We start from the raw sequence: 7,015 nt of genomic DNA on the forward strand, positions 1-7,015 counted from the left end.
CAAGCTTTATATTAAACAATTAATGTGCGGAACATGATAATAAGCCAATAACAGAATTGATAGACAATCGAAGCCAAATATAAACACATCCACAGCAGTAAATATAAGGCAAAGATTAAGGGAAGAACAATGCAAACATACAGACAACACACCATGTGTTATCGAAGAGGAAACCGAAGTCCTCGGTGTAAAACCTCTCCGCTGCCCTCCAAACGGTGATAAAATCCACTAAAGAATGTAGTTAGGATACATAAATAGCAGAAGACCCTCCAAGCCTAATCTACCTAGGTACCTAAGCCCTTCAAGCTTCTTGCTCCAACGAGGTTACGCCGAACCTATTTCTTCTTCAACTTCCCGGATTCTGCTACTTAACCATAGCATCAACCAATGTATATTGGTTCCTTCCAAACTGCTTCCCTCAGCACCAAAATAAACCTTCTCATAGACGTGGGTGTGGTGAGATAAGGATTTGGTAAAAGACCTTTCAAGGGTATGACAATGGAGAGGAAGAGAGTAGAGGAATTTGTAGAGTTTTTTAGATGAAGATTGGGGATGAGACAATCTTGTTTTTCTCTAGGGTTTTCTCTCACAAAAATTCTCTCTAGAAACTCTCTACATTTTGTAGGTATAAGGGTCTATATATAGTGAGGTGAAATGAGAATACGAAAAGACAGATTTTTGCCAAATAGGGTAAATTGGCGGCTTGGACTCGCGGCTTGTCCAAGTCGCGAAATCAAGTCGTGACGTAACGGCCTGGCCAGCTTGGGACTTTTGTCCTGTAGTGTGACAGTTGGCGCGACCCTTCAGCTTCCCTGCATGCATCTCACGTGCCTGGAGTTGGCGACTTGCAGCCGTGAGCCACCCACGAGTCCTAACCGCAAAGCTCTGCTTCTTTGCACATACTTAAGCTTTTCTTCACAACTTCTCACACACTACCCTTACAATAATCCCACCTAAATACAGGGTTACTAAGTGCTTAAATTACAAGCAAATTGGCACGGAATAAAACCAACAAGATGGTTGACAAATTTCAACCTTACAATCTCCCCCTTTAGCTATTTCGTGACAAAACCCTAAAATAAACTCTAGACTTAACGCGTGAGTTGAGAACAGTTGGAAAACTCACTCACACCTAACTCTTGAATTTGCGAAGTTTTAGTACCATAAGAACAAGTAACTCCTGAAACACAACAACATAATAAGTTCATTGTATACAGAAACTTGTAATGCATATGGAGCAAGCACAATGTGATCATACACAATAGAATAAAGCAATAAACCATGGCAAGACCAAAATAGGTAATCACTATAGCCAAGTGATTACAATGCTCATTCACACTTGAAATTAACATCCAGACATTCAAGACATTAAACACAAGGTAAATTGCTTGAATGACCAACACTCAATCAATGCACAATACATGAAGTATGTGCATCTAGGAACAATCCTACAACGGGCACAAGAGTGACAGAACTTAGAAGAAAATGCAAGACATTTAGTTGGAAGTACTGATTTAACGAGGTACAAAGGCTGCATAAAGCATGGCACAAACCACAAAGCTCTACAGACATGCATAAACAAACCCTTAAAGCCTACATAAGCAACATGGGTACAAATTAAAACATAAAGTGCTGGGACTTTTGTCCTGTAGTGTGACAGCTGACACGACCCTTCAGCTTCCCTGTATACATCTCACGTGCCTGGAGTTGGCGACTTGCAGCCGCGAGCCACCCGCGAGTCCTAGCCGCGAAGCTCTACTTCTTTGCACATACTTGAGCTTTTTTTCACAACTTCTCACACACTACCCTTACAATAATCCCACCTAAATATAGGGTTACTAAGTTCTTAAATTACAAGCAAATTGCATGGAATAAAACCAACAAGATGGTTGACAAATTTCAACCTTACAATTTGTATGGGGAAAGATGCGAGATTTTCACTAATCATAAAAGTTTAAAGTATTTCTTTACCTAGAAGGAGTTAAATATGAGGCAACAGAGATGGTTGGAATTGGTTAAGGATTATGATTGCTCTATTAACTATCATCCTGGTAAGGCTAATGTTGTAGCTGATGCTCTTAGTAGAAAGCCTTCAAGTTTTTCAGTTGCTTTGCTAACCACTCAAGAGGAAATTATTTGGGATCTTGTAATGATGGAGATTAAGGTTGTTATGGGCCATTCTGAGGCCTACCTGGCTAGTTTGAGTGTTCAACCAACTTTGGTGGAAAGAATTAAATTGTCACAGGCCGATGACCCCACGTTTAAAGAAAATCATGGATGAGGTGTGTAGTGGAAAGAAATTTGAATTTTCTATCTTTGAGGATGGTGCTATGAGATTTGGGAGTAGACTTTGTGTGCCAAATGATCCATTGATTAAAAAGGAGATTCTATAGGAGGCTCACTATTCCCCATATACAATACATTAAGGTAGTACAAAGATGTACCATGATCTTTGTGAAAATTTTTGGTGGAATAATATGAAAAGAGAGATTGCCCACTTTGTAGAGCAATGTTTGACTTGTCAGCAGGTTAAGGTGTTGCACCAACGACCCTTAGGTTTGTTGCAACCACTTCCTATTCCCCAATGGAAGTAGGAGAAAATCACTATGGATTTTGTTTCAGGATTACCGAGATCTCCTAAGGGTCATGATGCAATTTGGGTAATTGTTGATAGAATGACAAAAACAACTCATTTTCTCCCTGTTCGGATGAACTACTCTCTTGATTGGTTAGCTCAGCTCTATGTTGATGAGATTGTAAGACTTCATGGGGTATCTGCTTCTATTATTTTAGATAGAGATCCAAGGTTTACTTCGCATTTTTGGGGTGGTGTGCAAAAGGCCTTGGGTACTAGATTGGATTTTAGCATAGCTTGCTACCCTCAAACAGATGGACAGTCTGAAAGGACTATTCAAACTCTAGAAGATATTTTGAGAGCATATGTTTTGGATTTTAAAGGGAGTTGGGCTGATCACTTATCTATAGTAGAGTTTGCTTATAATAATAGTTACCATTCAAGTATTAAAGCAGCACCATATGAGGCTTTGTATGGGAGAAAATGTAGATCCCCAATTTGTTGGGATGAGGTGGGAGAATGAAAAATCTTGGGGCCAGAGATTATTCAGAGGACTTGTGAAAAGGTAAATATGATTCATAATCGACTATGAGCAGCCCAAAGTAGACAAAAGAGCTATTATGACATTAAAAAGAAGGCTTTGGAACTTGAAATTGGAGATAAAGCTTTCCTATGGGTTGCACCTATGAAGGAGTTATGAGATTTGGAAAAAAGGGTAAGTTAAGCCCTTGGTTTGTAGGGCCTTTTGAGGTCTTAGAGAGAGTGGGCGAAGTTGCATATAAAATTGCCCTACTACCGACCTTGTCAGGAGTTCATAATATTTTCCATGAGTCTATGTTAAGGAAATACATTCCTGATCCTTCACATGTTTTAAGCTATAAGCCTCTTCAAATTAGAGATGATTTATCATATGAAGAAGTTCCAGAAGAGATTTTGGATTGTAAGGAGCAAGTGTTACGCAATAGAAAAATACCTTAGGTAAAGGTGCTTAGGAAGAATCATTTAGTGAAAGAGGCATCTTGGGAGTGTGAGGAGGACATGTTGTCAAGATATCCAAGCCCTTTTCAAGATCAAGGTACATAAAATTTCAAGGATGAAACTCTTATAAGAGGGGAAGATTGTAACGTCCCATCAGTCTTTTAAAAAAGAAAATGAAAAAAGAAAAAAAGAAAGGCAAGAGCAGATATTGTTTTAAGCTCCTATGTGCCCCCCACCTAACCCCACTACCCATCACACAATCCACTCCCTCTTATCTCTTCTTTGGCTAGCTCACTCCCTCACTTCTCTTTTCTTTCTTTTCCTTCTTTTTCAATTTTGGCAGAACTCCTCTTCACTCCTTCAAGCTCTCCTGTTGCACCTCCATATCACTATTTCCACAGTCATTTTTCCGGCGAGATCACCGGAAAATTTTTGGGAACCCATAAACACATTCACATCCTTTTTTTGAGGTAAAAATTTCTCATCTTTTTGGTGGGTTATGCACTTTTGCTTGAGGTTATTTTTATCTAAGTTTTAATAATGATACCCATGTGATTTATGAGCATTGGAAGTGATATTTATGTGTTTTTATGTATGGGTTTTGTATTGGTGGAATTATTTGATGAGTGGGTATATATTTTGTGCTATTGATGGCTACTTAAGGTTTATGTATGGTGGAAAAATTTAGGGGTTTTAAGTTATAACATGTGATGATTGGTAAATTTAATTTTTTTCCATTGTCATTGGGTTTATTTGGAGTTAGTTGAAGTTTTAAATTCTTGTCTTGGAGGATATTTTGATTTTGCTTTCATGGGTCTCTTAATGATGTAGTGTAAATTTTTATGGAAGTTAGTCATAATGTTGGAGATAATATTAAATGGGTTAACTCTATAAATTGGAGTTTATGCCTTGTGAATCAATTTGTTAAGAAACTATGGAAGTGGAATATATTATTATTGTGAGGTTAAATACTAGGAGAATTAGGATTTTGCGATTGCAAGGTAAGTAGCTTTTAATGGGATTTTTGAAAAATAGCCATGTTTTTAAATGTTGTTTTTGGGTCAAATACATTTTGGAAAATTATATATGGATATATGTTTTCTTAAAAGTATTGTGTTGTGACCCTTTATATGTTATTATATATGAAAAGAGCATCATATTTGGTATTGCATTTAGGGAAATGCATGAATTGTTGATATGGAAAAATGAGCATTTTTTATTTAATCTTGATAAGAAAATCTTGGATTTTATGGTGTATAAGAAAATTTAAGATGCTTATCTTGTCTTAGTACTTGAGAAATTAATAGAAAACCTTCTGACAAGAATGAAGTTGAAAACCTTACAAACTTTGTAGAAGTTAGATTATTTAAGGTTTTCTGAAACTACCTGGATATGAACTATGTGTTTCAAAGTAATCTAACATATGAGTTTATGTTGTTTTAACACCATGTCATGTGTGATTTTTCGCTGATCACCCTATTTGGTTTTCGTGGTTTTTGTGGCAATGGAATCAAGTTTAGGTTAGTGCCCTTTCACTTTGGAAGATGTGTTCTTCCCTACTATCCACGGGGGGAAGAGGATTCCTTGATTGTGTGTGGGTGAGGCTGTTGCCCATAGGGCCAAGAGACCACATGCAAGAGAGGTCCTATTTGATGCACTCTCTCTGCTGCCCATGGGGGGAGAGAAAAACCTTGAGGGTATGGGTGAGGCTAATGTCCATGGGGCCAAGAGTCTGCATACCAAAGAGGACAATATCATGTCAGTTGTGAATGAGTGGATCTCCTGACCGGTCTATGTGGTAGTGTAGTATATTTGGGATAAATTACCATATGTTAGATTTTATGGCTTAGGAATTATATTATTATTGCTCACAGATTATAACATATGGTTTCAAGATATTTACTTTGAGGAACTTGTATTTCATTATTAAATCAATCTTGTCATATTACTATTATTATAGTAGATGAAACTTGCATTTCCCCCACCCCCATTAAATATGTTACTTACTCGGCTCTATCTCATACCATTATTTTATAACCTTTTCAGAGTAGGCAATAGTCTTTTGAGACAGCATTTTTGGTGGCTAATAGTATTTAGACTAACTACTGATGGAGGCTGAACTTTTGTAATGGGTATATCAGATGGTGTACATCTTAGAATAGGCTTGACTCATTCTTTTGTATATTAAAGTGGTTGTGACGTTATTCCCACTGATGGGACAAGCTGATGATATGTAATTAAAATTCAGACCTCTATTCTTTTGTGGCCAATGGTTATCGTAATTATTGCTTAGAATCTGACTTACTTTGAGAGTATATTCAATGGAATTATTATGGTAATTCTTCATGTTGGTACTTGATGTGATTTTTGTGGATTAAATTGTCAAAAAGGAAAATCTACAGGTTCTTTGAGATGTCTTTTTCATGCGTTAGATCCTTTGAGGTTTGGGGTGTGACAGTTATGGTATCAGAGCTTAGGTTATGATTTTGTAGACTTTGAAAATAGGAATTGATTTTGATCTATGTCATATCATTAAAGGTTTGATGAATTCTTTATTTTGTTCCTTTGTTTTAGCTTCCACCTACTATTCCTTTTGTTAGGACATATATGTTTTCACTTGTTAAGAACATATGTCACTTATTTATGTACATTGGCTAATCCTTTGACAAAACGCACTCTACTTGTAATTGGGTAGTTCTAGGTGTTTTTAATACTTCAAGAAACAAGGTTTCAAGGTCAAGTGTTGAAGTCATCAAGTCTGTCCAAGAAAAAGCAAGTTGAAGTGCAATTTCATTAAAGCTCGACACCTTCTCGACAGCTACCTCGACATCCGCTATCTGTCGAGATTTAAAATTTCAGATTTTTAATCTGATTTTCTTGGGATCCGGGAATATGTTTTTGGGCCTTCTTTTCTTCCAACCCTAAACATATAAAAGGATTTTTTTAAGAGCCGTCAAGGGCACAAGTTGCAATATCATTGAGCAATCCCTGTTTAAGCAAATTGTGATCAAAAGACGAAATTCTTGACCTAGTTCATTTTCCTTCAAGAAGTTGCTGTGTATTTGCACCGTAGGGTTTTGTAACCAAGCATCTTCCTGGTATTCATCATAAAGGATGAACTGAAGAACTTTGCAGCCAACCTTTCTGCCTTAGTTGGTGTTCTGAAGTCGCGTACTGGGATCCGCACATTGGTTAGTCACGTACTTGGGAGCCGTGCATCAAAGGTGGGAACTGTCGCTACAAATCAAGTCCAATTGGATATTGGGGTAAGAGTTCAACTGTAGGTTGGTAAGGTACTTGGGATTCCTTTACTTGTAACCGCTTGATTTGATAATAGTGGAGTTTCGGGAGTGGTGACCTAAAAATCACCCGGTGGAGTTTTTGCTGCGAGGTTTTTCCCCATTCGTAAACAAATCACCGTGTTATTTAATTTCCGCTGCATATTTAGTTTTTGGTGATTTG

Source organism: Quercus suber, unplaced genomic scaffold (assembly GCF_002906115.3).
Source record: "Quercus suber isolate HL8 unplaced genomic scaffold, Cork oak 2.0 scaffold_174, whole genome shotgun sequence".
In the NCBI taxonomy this organism is placed as follows: domain Eukaryota; kingdom Viridiplantae; phylum Streptophyta; class Magnoliopsida; order Fagales; family Fagaceae; genus Quercus; species Quercus suber.